Source organism: Xenopus tropicalis, chromosome 2 (genome assembly GCF_000004195.4).
Source record: "Xenopus tropicalis strain Nigerian chromosome 2, UCB_Xtro_10.0, whole genome shotgun sequence".
Classification (NCBI taxonomy): Eukaryota; Metazoa; Chordata; class Amphibia; order Anura; family Pipidae; genus Xenopus; species Xenopus tropicalis.
The window spans coordinates 89,385,152-89,399,511 of record NC_030678.2 but is presented as its reverse complement, the minus strand read 5'-3'; the positions used below and the strand labels follow the sequence as shown (position 1 = coordinate 89,399,511).

The following is a 14,360-nucleotide window of genomic DNA, read 5'->3' as shown; positions in this document are numbered from 1 at the left end:
GCCGAGAATACACTCCGTGTGGCAGGGCCTCAAGTTTGCCTGTTTGTCAGGATGTGCAGCTTAATATACATCCATTTAGAATCAGAATGTCCATGATGTTTCCTTGCATTATTGTAGGCAAGGCTGAGGTAGAGGCTGGAAAAGTTCCCAGTTCTATGAAAATGAGTGTTGACTTTAATGCCTATAAAGAGCATGTACTTTAACCCTTAGGCTGATGCCACACGTGGCGTTTTTACGCTGCGTTTTTTCTCAGCCTAAAAACGCCGCACAAGCCACACATGGCGTTTTTCAGCCTAGAACTGGTGACGTAAGCAAATCCCGTTGCCATGGTGCTAATTGTGTGAAATAGCAAAAAACGCTGCGTATTTCTGCTAGGTCTGGCAGCTGCCTTTGCGTATACATAGGAATAGCTTGCTTTGCAAGTACTGGCGTATTTCAGCCTACGCTTGAAAAATCCGTGCTAAGGCGTTTTCTAGCGTATTTACGCTTTGTGTGGTTTGCTTCGCGTCTTTTCAAGTTATTTCTATGGATGATGATATCAGGCGTTTTTCAGCCGCCGAGAGAATTAGAAAATACGCAGCGTAAAAACGCCACGTGTGGCATCAGCCTTACTTCCTTGCTTAAGGAATTTTCATTGACCAAATGCAATCAACTATAATTCACCAACAGCTGGAGAGCAACAGATTGTAGGTTCTTGATATGTACACAGCTAGCCCAACTTTATGCATGCTTATCTTAACAAGCACATATACACAATACTAACCAGTTTGAGCCTTCTTTTTTAAAGTAAATGTTACCTATTATCTTGTATAACACATAAGGGGATATATCAAAGGGTTAACAACCAGTTGCTAGATGATAGCTCTACAGCTCTGTTCATTTGTATGTGACTTTAAGTAGACCATTTACCATTTAGGACACCCTTCTCTGGTATTGCACCCCATTCACAGTGCTGGTGTGATGACCCATAATTGCATATCCTGCCTCCTATATATGTGTAAATATATATATATATATATATATATATATATATACAGTGCAATATAAAATAACCCCCAGAATTGGCAATTACTACAATTTGAAGCAAAGTATAGGTACAGGATCTGTTATTGAGAATGCTCAGGGCCTAGGGTTTTCCATAATTTAGATCTCTCTATTTAAAAAAAAAAAAAAAAAATTAACCAGATAGGATTGTTTTGCCTCCAGTAAGGTTTACTTATGCCTTAGTTGGGATCAAGTACAATGTATTGTTTTAATTTTACAGAGAAAACGAAAATATCTTGAAAAAAAAGGAATTGATGAATTGAATGAATTATAGGTTTAAAATGTAGTGTCCATAGAAGATGGCTTCCCTGTAATTTGGAGCTTTCTAGATAAAGGGTTTCCGCATAATGGATGTATAATAAAACCATTATTTCCTTAAATGGATTCTATCATGATTTTTATGGTGTACTTTTTATTTCTATATTACACTGTTTACATAGCAAATAATTCACTACCATTTAAAATTTTATTCTTGAACCAACAAATGTATTTTTTTTGCTGTAATATTGGTGTGTAGGCAGCCATCTCAGTGCATTGTGCCTGAGTCTGAACTTTCAGAAGGCGCCAGCCCTAGAACTGCTTTCAGGTAACCTATTGTTTCTTCTACTCTCGTGTAACTGGAGGAGTCCCAAGCCAGACTTGGTTTTCTTACTATTGAGTGCTATTCTTATATCTACTGGGAGCTGCTATCTTGCTACCTTCCCATTGTTCTACTGGTCGGCTGCTGGGAGGGGGTGGGGATAGCACTCCAACTTGCAGCTCAGCAGTAAAGTGTGACTGAAGTTTATCAGAGCACAAGTCACATGGCTGTAGCAACCAGGGAAATGAAGAATATGGCTAGCCCCATATAAAAATTGTCAAAATTAAATATAAATAAAAATCTATTTGCATTTTTCAAAAAAATGATTTCAATGCAGGATTCTCCTGGAGAAGCTCTGTTAACTGATGTGTTCTGAAAAAAGGCCTAGAGACCTTATATGGTTTAGGCGCCCTAGGTCTGAATCCTTTTTACAAATCTAGGGCTTGGGTGCTCCTAGGGAAAGTATATGTTACCCTAAACATACTGCACCTCTACCAAGAAGAATATGCATAACACTAACAGAGGTTCATCATTCATTTCATTCTCTGCCTCAGTGAATCTTACAATTTAATCTAGCATAAGGACAGGAGCAGTTACACATTGAGTGCAACCTGCGATGTTGCACACCATCTGTGTGTTGGGGAAACCAACCAAATCTGATAAAAGGGCTAATGCTTATCTAGCACAATGGTCCTTGCTGTGTATGTTTGCCACTATATACGTTATAGATATAATAAAAATATAAGGTGTGGGGTGGCTTCTAGACTTTTGCAGCCTAAGTGGGCACCTGTGCTGGGATCTGTATAACTCAAAGTCAGGGAGGCAGGAGGGGTAGGACAAAAGATGGGTTTGGCACATCTCTTACACCTCGTGACAATGAGTAAGACTGTGCAGATGGGGCCAGTATGTTTTTTTTTTGTTTTTAAAACTTTTGTTTTAAATGCCTTGTACGCATTTGCATGCATGCACAGCCTTTTAAATAGATGTTCACTTCAGTTCAGCCGCAATGAGGCTGGCAACTCCCTATTCAAGTTGGCAGTCTGCCAGCCACATGGTGACGTAGATTTGAGGAGGCTTTTCACTCAGTTAACAAAATGAAAAGCTTGGATGCATTGAACTGAATCATTTAGCAGTACAAAAATGTTTCAACACGTTTCATTCTGCAAAGATGATAAACTCCATTACTTGAGACAGGTTCTTTGCAATAAATTGGCTGAGACCTGCCTCAAGCCTGTCCTAACAAGGTAGTACAATAGGACCAAGGCTAATCCTCTCGATAATCCTGGGCACAACAACCATCCCCAGTTCCTAATCTTACAGTGCTAGAATTCCAAGTGTGAAACCTGGTATGTCAAACTACAGGGCCAAATGAGTAAATGACAAATCAAGATATAACTATTTTTCTATGGTAGGCATATATATCCTGGATTGCACAATCATTAAATGCTCCTAAACTTACTGGGCCTATAAGCAAGGTACTATTTACATCATGAGGAGACTCCCATCTGATGCAATGCAGATTTCATTCAGTAGATAGCGCTGTACTGGTATTCTAATTGCTGTATTCAGTTGGCCAGAGCTGTTACGTTGTTAAGGAATACTTGTGAATATGGTGTGTAGATAGTATGTGTTTTCATGAATATGCCATGAATGTATTTAGGAAGTGAAGGGATAGCTTTTAAAGCCACTATTTCACTCCTTCGCCCCTAGGTAATATGAGAAGGGAGTGACCAGGGCTCAAATGTAAGTTAACTAATGTATGTAATGTAGGTAACTGTCTGCTGTTGTCACTCCCGACACCACCCCATCATGTTGGGCCACATGGCAGACTTCCTCCAGATCATCAGGCCCTACATGGTCTCTTATTTGCCTGCCCCCAGGGTAATTGGCACACAATATTTAGTCTTACATACTTCTGTACACCTACACGCACAATCTATTGTTGCAGGAGTTTTTGTACACTTACAACACACACACACAATTTGACACCTGTACGCATGCATTAAGACACATGCGTTTTTTTTTTAACTGTATCAAGAAGTTGTTTGCTCTACATAAATGTTTTATTGCCAAGTATGACCTGTGTAAATAGTAATCTTATACAGGCATGGGATGCCTTATCCGGAAACCCCTTATCCAGAAATTTCCGAATTACGGAAAGGCCATCTCCCATAGACTCCATTATAAGCAAATAATTCTAATTTTTAAAAATGTATTTCCTTTTTCTCTGTAATATTAAAACAGAACCTTGTACTTGATCCCAACTGAGGTATAATTAATCCTTACTGGAGGCAAAACAATCCTATTGTGTTTATTCAGTATTTAAATGATTTTTAGCAGACTTAAGTTATGGAGATCCAAATTACAGAAAAATCCCTTATCCAGAAAACCCCAGGTCCCGAGCATTCTGGATAATAGGTTCCATACCTGTAGTGTAATTACTTTACATTTTTTTCTTTGATTCTATTGCATTTTGGGGGCTTTTACCACATTTAAAATGCAGTTAGTGTGCCTAATTTGCAGCCGCTAGTAAATAAACATTTGCTTTCCAATTTTCATTTTGGGGTCTTACCGGTAGGTAATCCTATGCATATTAGGCATCAAATTGTTCAAAAGACCCCTGGCATTTACACCTATGATTTATTTCTGTATCAAAGAATGTCTGGGAGATAACACTCTATCTCATGCAAGCCTCAAAGTGATTTACAGAAATTAAATTCAAAAATGCTACAAAGCTTAGTGATTTGGAAGTTTGGAGTACAAAGACATATTTACTCTTTTTGGACTTGTCATAGTATGTAGTTGCCAAAAATATATAGTTGTCTGGGTCAATTACCTTTTTGGGACTTTTACTAAACATAATGATCAGGCAGTTGGAGGAGTTCACAAATGTGGCATTAAAGGACCAGTGTACCCCCTTATTTAAAATGAGTGCAATAAATAGAATTTGTGCCCAACATACTTTTTGCTTTTTGTATGTATCACAAAAAATGTATGGTTTTTGTTATCTGTCTATTTCTTGGGCTAGACAGGGTAAACGGAAATTAAAGCAACTCCATGTTTGATCTCTGCGAGGTAGATAATTAGATTGCCATAATATAACCCCTTCCTGTTCAACATGACTGAAATGAATAGAACTTGTGCCAAACATACTTTTTGCCCAATGTTTTAATCATGAATAATCTATGGTTTTTGTTATTTCTGGAGCTAAATACGACAAACAGGGAAACTGAAGCTACTTCATGTTTGGTCCTTGAAAGTTAGATAATTAGATTATCATTATACAACTCCTTCCCTTCACCCTCTTGTCACAGAGTCCATCATCTGAATTGGTGATTCTCTACATCACAAGGACAAAATATGGAGTAGTTTCAGTCTTCCTGTTAGCACTGTTTATCTCAAGAAACAACAAAAAAAAACAGAGAAAGAAGATGCAGTATCCTGCAAGTGAGGCAGTCAGGGCTGTAAATACAAAGGAAGCAGGCTCTGCTGTTGCAGAGGATCCAGTAGCGGCCTAATCAATGACAATTTTTAATATATCTTAGTAGAATGAGTCAACTTACCAATGTTTTGGGGCCTTAAATTAAATTTGATGTGGGGCCTAATAAAATCTAGTTACACCACTGTAGGCAATTTTCTGAAAATCAATTAAAACCACTAACAAGTAAAGCTTTGCAATTTGGCAGTTGAAAGAGACATGTACCTTTTTAGATTAGGCCCCAATATATATTTTCCATAATACTAACCTGTCTGTGGGAGAAAAGTTGCAGTAAAGTGGAATATTTCCACTACCACCATACAACACTACATAGTGGCTGTGGCTTACTTTACACGCTGTACACACATATTAGAAGCCTTCTATTTTTATTTTTTGTTGTTCTTCTGGTGGATGCGCATTTGGTGGCCGCACATGTGAAGGCACTCGGCAGGACACCAGCCACAAAACGCTTTCACCAGACATTGGGATGTGTCAGACTGAGTCATTAAGGACAACAGATGTGACAGGCAGCCCAGGCTGTTAATTAGTATCGACACAGACGTAGTCATGGGTTTGTCCCGCTGGAGTAGTTAATTTAGGGACTCCCCATATGAAAGGTTAATTTGCAGGTAGTCCCTAAAGTAAAGTGAGACAGAGATGGGGCTAATTTAGGGACCTAATTCATTTTCTGGAAAGACTTGATTTGCCCGCGGACCTGTTTTCACCCCACCTTGAGTGGTTTCATATGTTCCGAGAAGGTTAATTCCGGGCCCCTGAATTAACCCATTCACGCTCACAGACCTGCCTTACATTTATCAATATGGTGTTTCCCAGTTCATTAATAGACAGTGGCAACGCAATGGGCGATCCTAAGAATAAACTGCCACCTATTTGGAATAATGATTTTTCTCTGAACTGCACCCTCCTCATCATCGCTTCTCCCACACCCAGCTTCTCGCCCTTCCTATATCCTTACTGTTCTCCCGCATTCCCCCTCTACCTCTCACTCACACGTCACTTACTGCTGAATCACACTTTTAATTCCCTCCTTCCCCCTCTTTACATTCCCACCGTGTCTCTCTCACCCGCATCATTTCTCTTTGATATTTCCTTCCACCACCCCCTCCTCCTTGTTCTCTCGTTTCGTTCTCCCGCCTCCCCCATTTCCTCCGGACTTTTATTTCCCTCTTTCCCCCTGGTCTCCCTTTGGCAATCCCTTCCCCGGGGCTCGCTGGGGCCCCGCCTTCCCTGAGTAAAAGTGAAGAGTCAGCCCAGACTCTCCTTATATGGGATGGGACTGACGGCAGCAGAGTGGAGGTGGGTCCTGCTATAGGGAAGCCCACCTTGCATTGTTACTATCCCCTGCCTGGAATGTGGTGCCTGAGCCCTGCACTGCAGGGAAGGAAAGAGAAGGGGGAGAGGAAACTACTTTACTAAGGGACTTGATCTACTCCATATTCCGCTCTAGGACTGCCGATCATCCCATGGCACGGTAAGGAATGCCACCTCGGCATCTGTTTGGCCTCAATTCCATGTGGATACCGCTGTCTCTATTAAAGTTTTGCTGCAGTTGCATGAGGGATTGGCCTTCCAGCTGTTATTGATGTACGGCACCCAGCCCACCCCGATAGCCGGTGTGAGTTGTAGTTAAACAACTGCTGGAGGTCCGTCTGTTGCCGAGCTTTCTCTTTGCCTGTCCTTGGTGCAGAATGGCTGGGCGCCGCACTGAATGTTGTTTAGTTTTCCCAGCGAAATGTTACTTGTTTGCTTCCCTTTTGGACTGGAGAGGAAGGGGTGTCAGTAGGTTTCCTGGATGTGTGAGGAGACCTTGCTGTGGGGTTGAACCCAGGCAGAGGTTAGAGAGGGGAAAATGACTGCAGTAACCTCCTCTGCAGTGAGGGGGGGATCAGGTGGCCGCTGGTTCTGCTAGGAATCTGCAGGGAGACCTCATTGCATATGGAGGAATTTAAGGCATCTGAATGAAGGTTTTTCAAGGAAGCCATCCCTGCTCCAGCAATTAACTCCTCAGCTGCACTACAAGCCCCAGAACCTTAGAAAGGTCTTCCACCTTTGGCTGTTGAATAGGGGGGAAAAACATGCCTAATTGTCAAACATTAATGAGGGACTCCTTGTGTCATTTATTTTTGGAAGTGCAAAAAGCTGTACCCTCTAATTGTATGGGATTCTACCATGTTGTGTCCAATAGAGATCAGCTTTTATTGCATGTTTTATTGGAGGACATTAAAAGGTCGATTAGGAAGATGGATGGATCAAGATGAGCAGCTGCACCTTGTCATACACTCAATACATTTGTAGTAGTCGGTAAAAAATAAAAACAATCCAACTACTTTGCTGCATTCAGTCCTTATTAAAACACATGGGGCTTATTTACTGCCGCACAAATGCACCAGTACAGCAACAAATCAGTGATTACCTATGATTGGTTAGGTGATTGAAAGCTGATGTCTGATTGGTTGTTATGGACTAATGCCCTGAACTCTGATGAATATCTTAAGAAAACTGATGTATAATCTGATGTATATTTCAGTTGCATAGAGGGTAGTACATGGCCCAGAGTACATTGCAAAGAAAAAGATAAGCAATTTGGCTTATCTTGACTATAAAAGTGGCTGATTTGCAGTAAAAGAAAATGTATATAAATTTGGAGGAGAAAATATTTTAATTATTGCCGAAGCCTTTGCTTCAGTACAAAAGACCAGTGTTATTCAGGGTGGTCTTTTCATTTCAGATTTGAAATGTGTTTATTTGTACTCTAAGCTCTTATGTGGCTGCGCGAGTCTGTGTAGATATTTATATGGTTTTACTCACTGGGCAGATTTTTGAGAAGATGGTGATATGCTAATCCCATCTATTTTAAGTTCTAGGTGAACTTCAGTGGCCAACAATGCACTGATGGAATGCACATCCAAAGGAATGCTGGCGTAAGCACAAAACAGATGTGCATAATTGTTTTTGAAGAATTTTGAATATCTGAAAAGGAAATTCCCCTTTTGTCCTCAATATATCTCTTCTTTAGGGGACAGTTTAGGCTGTTCTGCATCAAATCTCTAGTTAAAGCAGCAAGAGCAAGGGGACATTTACAAATGACAAAATACATAAAATTCCCATAATTTGAATGAAGATATCCGATCACTGCGATATTCTTATGGATGAAGCAAATTTGCCCTAGTGCAGTACATCACAGCAGCTAGTCAGAGAATTTTTTTCTTTAGCCAACCTACAGTTTGCAGAGCAAATTGCTGTGGGCTATATTATGGGGCAAAATTGTATGACCCTGACTGAGCAATAGAACTAGTGTCATGAGGTGCATCTTATTGCATCAATGTATTTATCTTTGGAGTTGCGTGATGTCTCATTTTTATATTACTTTTTGGCTTACATTTAACAAAAACAAATATTATTTCAATGAAAATTCGGCCATATAAGAATCGAGTCTCATCCAATGTTGCTGTGGCTTGTGTTAGATGTTATACATAAGGAATGCTAGGGTTTGAAATGTATTTTTATTAATCATTTAATAATAATAGGTTAGCCCTCAAGCTCTGAGTGGCAGTTTAGACAGTTTGCTAGGAAAATCTTTAGGCCTACAGTCAAGAGTCTATTATTGAATTTATTTCTGTTTATATAGTGCATATTCCTTTTGTAATTTACATACACAGTTAAATAATTCTTTGTAGTATGCAAAGTTTAATTGAAATGCATAGAGACCTTCTTTGGGTATATGTTTTAATGCTACATCCCTAGTGTGTAACAAAGTGAGTGTTTCAATTCATTTGTCATACTTTATAGTAGATGACAAACCAGGAAACATTGCAGAAGAGGCCTACGCCTATATGACAAATGCACTAATTAGCTTGCAAATGTTTGATAGCTAGGGACATGTCAGGATAAGCTCTTGTCTTCAATTTAGTTGACAGGTACCTATCCTCTAAATGGTAGGTATCCTTTCTGAGTAAATGAACCATGCATTTTGGCAAGGTGGGAAAGGTCCCAAGTAGAAGTTGAAGTATTCTTCCTTTTTTTCTGTGGGTGATATACAAAGAATGATGCAGCTTTGCAATTGGTACCAAGTGCCATCTTTTTCGGCCAGGTACCTGTAGTAGTAATCAGTCCAATCAATCAGATATTGAATGTCTTTATTCTAACTGAACTAGATTATGAAAGCTACCTATTGATTGTTTGCTACAGTATTCTAAAGTTGAATTCACTATAGTATATTAAATACAGCTGTGCATGTACTGGCCTGTTGCAAATGCAGCATCTTCCCAATAATGTTGCAGAAAAAATATTATATTGGCATAGAGTGCAATGTACTGTGCGGAATAAACCACAGGAAATAATTTTGGAATTTATAGTGTTACGAGTCCCTTAATTTGTCCACATATTAATAGGCAGACTTTCTTGTGTGATCTGTACATCCATAATGTCTCTGTGTTTCCATTTGTAGGCCTAATGCAATCAGTTGGATCAAAATACATAAACAGCTGGGCTTTGGTAGAAAGTCAGTTTTGAACCTCTGACCAGCTGATGATTAGAAAAGGGCAGTATACCCCTTGTTCAACATATGTTATATAAAAAGGGCTTGTGCTGAACATACATTTTTCCTGTTGTTTTTATTACAAAAAAATGTGTTTTTTGCTATTTCATGAGATAAACATGGAATGTTAGGTTCTTGTGAGGTAGATAATTAGATTATCACTTTACCACCCAATCTCTTCACCCTTTGTTGTGACAGTTTTGTTAGGAGTCCATTAAGCATGGAAATTTTTTGTGCACTGGTAATCTAATTAACTGCCTAGCATGGATCAAACATGGAGTAGTTTAAATTTCCCTGAAGGAAAGAAACCCCATAGATTCTCTTTAAATAAAACAATAGACCAAAAGTCTATTCGGCACAGTTCCTATTCATTGAACTCATCTTGAACAACAGGTATTCTGCCCCTTTAACTCTGGCTTCATAGATGTTACAACATCAGAATACTATGAACCTTAATTCTGTGGGACGATACTGCAACATTTGGAGACCCAAAGTTAAGAAACAGGGGGCCATTTATAAAGTTTACGCAGCTCATACTTTGTCCAAATCACTGTGAAATGGACATTTTGAATAAAAACTCGCAAATGAGACTGAGGTTTGCGTAAGCATGGCCACTGGGTGTGTGTGTTGTGCATGCGGTGAAGGTTGATGAGAGCCTGGTAGGCAGAAGAGGTAAGTGCCCTCCCCACAGTTGTGCCTCTTCTGCCTAATTAGTTTCAGCCCTGCATACAACCTCCTGTCCCTATCCTATGTGAATAGTTTTGCTCCTTGAAACTGCCACTGATATGGTCTTTTATTTGGCTGACCATACATTTCCCTATCTGCTCCTTTGGCAAGCTTGTCAAATCTGGGCCCAAAACTGGGTACCCACCCCCCAAACTGGTTACCCACATGCAAGGCCAAATTGGGCTGAACGATCGTTGGCCCAATTTGGTCAGTGTGTGTGTATATATATATATATATATATATATATATATATATATATATATATATATATATATATAATAATTTAGAAAACAGGCCGACGTTTTGGTCCCTATCTCGGACCTTTCTCAAGACGCACTTTTCAGTTAAAGCAATAAATATATACATATTTAAAAGAAAGACTCACCAATCATTGTGCACAGGTGGATGTTGCACAATGATTGGTGAGTCTTTGCTTTTAAATATGTATATATTTATTGGTTTTAACTGAAAAGTGTGTTTTAACTGAAAGGTCGAAAGGTCCGAGATGGGGACTGAAACGACGGCCTGTTTTCTTTTTAATGATGCTAATTCAAAGTTGTTGGTTTTTTTTTTTTTTTTACTAAAAATACCTGGTGTGCATCTATATTTTGATTTTGTATGTGTGTGTGTGTGTGTGTGTGTGTGTGTGTGTGTGTGTGTGTGTGTGTGTATATATATATATATATATATATATATTTTTTTTATATATAATATGGGCCTTGTATGCTTAATGTGTTGCCACCCAGCTGCAGAGTGATCTATAATGTTACAATGTTACAGAAATGTTGGGAATGTGCTCTTCTATTTATTGTTGATGAGGGAGAAAAAAAAATCGTTTAGTGGTAGGAGAATTGCATGTCCCTTAACCAGAGGCAGAGGGCCAGGTTTATACAAATGAGTTCCATGTGCAAAATTTGTAACTCTCACTTCCCCCACTACCCATTTAAAAATCACTATTGAAATATATGTTCCCAAATATATTGACAGTACAGGAAAACAATGAGTATGCGCTCCAGTGCAGTAGCCAATAGCAACAAATCGCATTATGGCTTTCATAAATCTTACTGAACTTCTTTTAAAGCTGTTTACTATTGGTTGCCATGGGTCACCGCTTTAATGCAAAATTGTACCATTGTATAATAATTTCCCCTTTAGCTTACACGTTTGAGAATTCTGTGGTATGACCATTTGATTATGGCATCAGTTAACCTTGTTCATACTCCACTTAAACATGTCTTAAAAGTAAAAAGCATAATTTTTGATAACTATGCGATGCAGTGTGTGGGAACTGGGATTATTGCACTGTTACATTTGTATAAATTGAACTGTTTCTTAAGTCAAATGGCTCATCAAAAACTTCTGCTGCCATTTATGCTATTTGCCGGTGACTTCAATAACAATCACTTGTCACTGTGCGTGCTGCTGCATTTTGGCCATAAATGTGCACTTAAATGTTTTAGTGCTGAAAAACTCTCTAATTCACTAATTCTAAATCACTATATTGTTTTTCCCTTAAAGGACATGTCAACCTTTAGAAATACTTTTTTGCCAGATAAAAGAAAACTTAATTCTAAGCAACTTATTCCTATATGAATTTGTAAAAAAAATTAAAACTTATTTGTAAATGATACTGCTATAGAAAGCAGCATTTGCTGAACCCCTGGTTGTTACTTTTTAAACAATGTTGCAAAGGTTGGTCTCCTCCAGCAAGGCAGGTCTGTAAAATCTGCTGCCTTGTGTTACATTGTTTCGAATGCCAGAGCCACCAGGGCAGAGAATCGAAAACAGACAGACACTGCTTTTAATAGCAATTATATATGCAAATAACACAATAACCATTTCAAGTTTGTAAAGAATGTATACTTCAAAGTTATTTAGAATGTGCCTTTCTTTTATTAGGAAAAAAATTATATTGTTGACTTTTGGGATGTTTTTTAAGCATATTTACAATGAAATGTGGCATTGGGTGTGAGCAGTTCAAAATTTGTGATGGGTATTCATTTAATACAAAGGTGGGTAGATGGCAGTCACCCATGGCATAGGGTCTGCTGCTTTAAGCCTGCTTTGTAGGCGGGCAATGAGAAGCAGATCCACTCTCATCTGCAGCTCCATGGTGCAGTGCTGACAGTCACAAACTAGCAGCTACATAGAGTGGAGGTCAGCCCAAAAACGTGTGCTTTTGAGGTTTTTTTTCGTCCTGATCTCCGCACACACATCATTTTTTTCTGACTGTTAGTTTGCATAAGGGATGGAATTCAGTGAGAAAATACATTTTAATGTATCTGTGCTTAAATTTGCCCTATGTGCATGCTGATGGGTTGATGCTGCGCCTTTCATTCCATACACATAAGATGAGGTGGACAGTAAGAGATTGGCCTTTTTTCTGCTGGTGTATCTAGTGTCCCACTGTGTGTGCCACTGGCCTAAGACTTTGTTGCTGTTTAAAGGAAGTGGGAGATACAGTTCCTAAGATGCCCAGACAGCCTCAAGTTGCCCACCCCTTCCTTAACAGACTGAAGAATGTCTGTGATATTAGAGTTGTGTAAATAAAATCATCCTGGCCCTCGGTGCATACGTACAAAAACCAAAAAATTTAAGAATGGTCCAAGAAGGAAGTCAAAACCATCATAGACATCTTACAATTATAGTAGGCAGGAAAAGGGGATCTAGCATAGGAAGTAGAGCAGCTCATTGGGTTAGGTGTTTCCAGTAGTTTTGCTGATGAAGATATATTTAGTGGAATTTGCTGTATGAAAAAAAAAATGACCTACAAGGAGAATGATCCGTCTGTAATTACCTGCTTGTTTTCTAAGCAGTACTTGCCATGGAAAAACCACAGATAAGATTCCTGTGGTTCGAAAAGTAGTGAAACTTTACCTTAAGGCAGATGCTGTTTGTTTTTTTTGTTTTGTTTTTTTGAGTTGACTCAGTGGAATGTCTTGTGTTTTTGAAGTTGAAAGGATGTCATCTGCGTTATGTTTAGTGTCAACTAAAAATTCAGGCAGTACCTTCAAACAGTTTTACATTTTTGAACCAGACAAGGCCCATGCAAGCTGTTTGTACAATCTCTAGCTGCATTGTTCTCATTTTATAACTTAACTGGTACCAGAGGCTATACAGTACATTCCTACTTTAAGAACTTTAATTAAATATTATATATGGAACCTCTGCCCTAAAAGAGTCGTAGATGTATTGTAATAAATTATTTGATCTTACCACAGCACAAGCGCATATACTATACATATCTAAAGATGTATTCATATTTTATGTTCATGGCTTTTATAACACTTTATATATCAGTAACTTTAAAGTTCGTGAACATCAATAATTAATTTAACTTCTGCAGGAAACATATATACAAATAGCCAACAGAGGGACTTGGCCGCTTGACAAGAGGTGAAAAATGTGCCTTGCAGAAGGCTTTAAACCCTTGACCAGTTCTTCTGTTTTACTGTATAACCAATCCAACAATATATGACATTGTTTTAGATTAGGAAAATACCTTTAACAGTTTTAAATAATAATCAATCCACACACTGGAGTATTTTTGTAGCAAAAATTACTTTGGGGGAATTTGACAATAGGCACAAAGTTTGTCCTGGGCTAGTCACCCATAGCAAATAATCAGATATGCTTTCAAACAGACAGTGACTTAATGTAACCTATGGATTAGTCACCAATAGCAACCTGACTTGTAGCAAACTTTGCACCTTGACTTTAAAGGTAATTGTGTATCAGCATTGCACACTTTGGGGGAGTTATTTTGGCTCTTTCTTTTAGGTAAGGGAAACATCTTAGATGTGAACTTTGGTACTAAAATGCTCAAACAAATGTTTTCATACCGAGGTCCACCTGTCACCGCTCCGTGTGAGTTCAGTATGGCGCTTTTCTTTCATTACTAGTTGGATCGATGAGGGGCTGGGGGCGGTGTATCGTCTACTGCTGTTTTCCTTGAACCATAGCCCTAAAACTCA

General features: G+C 38.8%; 1 protein-coding gene across 2 annotated transcripts in view; it reads left to right on the top strand.

The window, feature by feature from the left end:
- Positions 1 to 6,178: 6,178 nt before the first annotated feature.
- The window catches only part of luzp1 (leucine zipper protein 1), a 55,725-nt gene continuing 47,543 nt past the window's right edge, over positions 6,179 to 14,360 (top strand). For both annotated transcript variants that reach the window (XM_018091590.2, XM_002936593.5), the window contains exon 1: positions 6,179 to 6,594. The gene's annotated coding sequence lies outside the window, so the exon portion shown is untranslated. The remainder of the gene's footprint in view (positions 6,595 to 14,360) is intronic.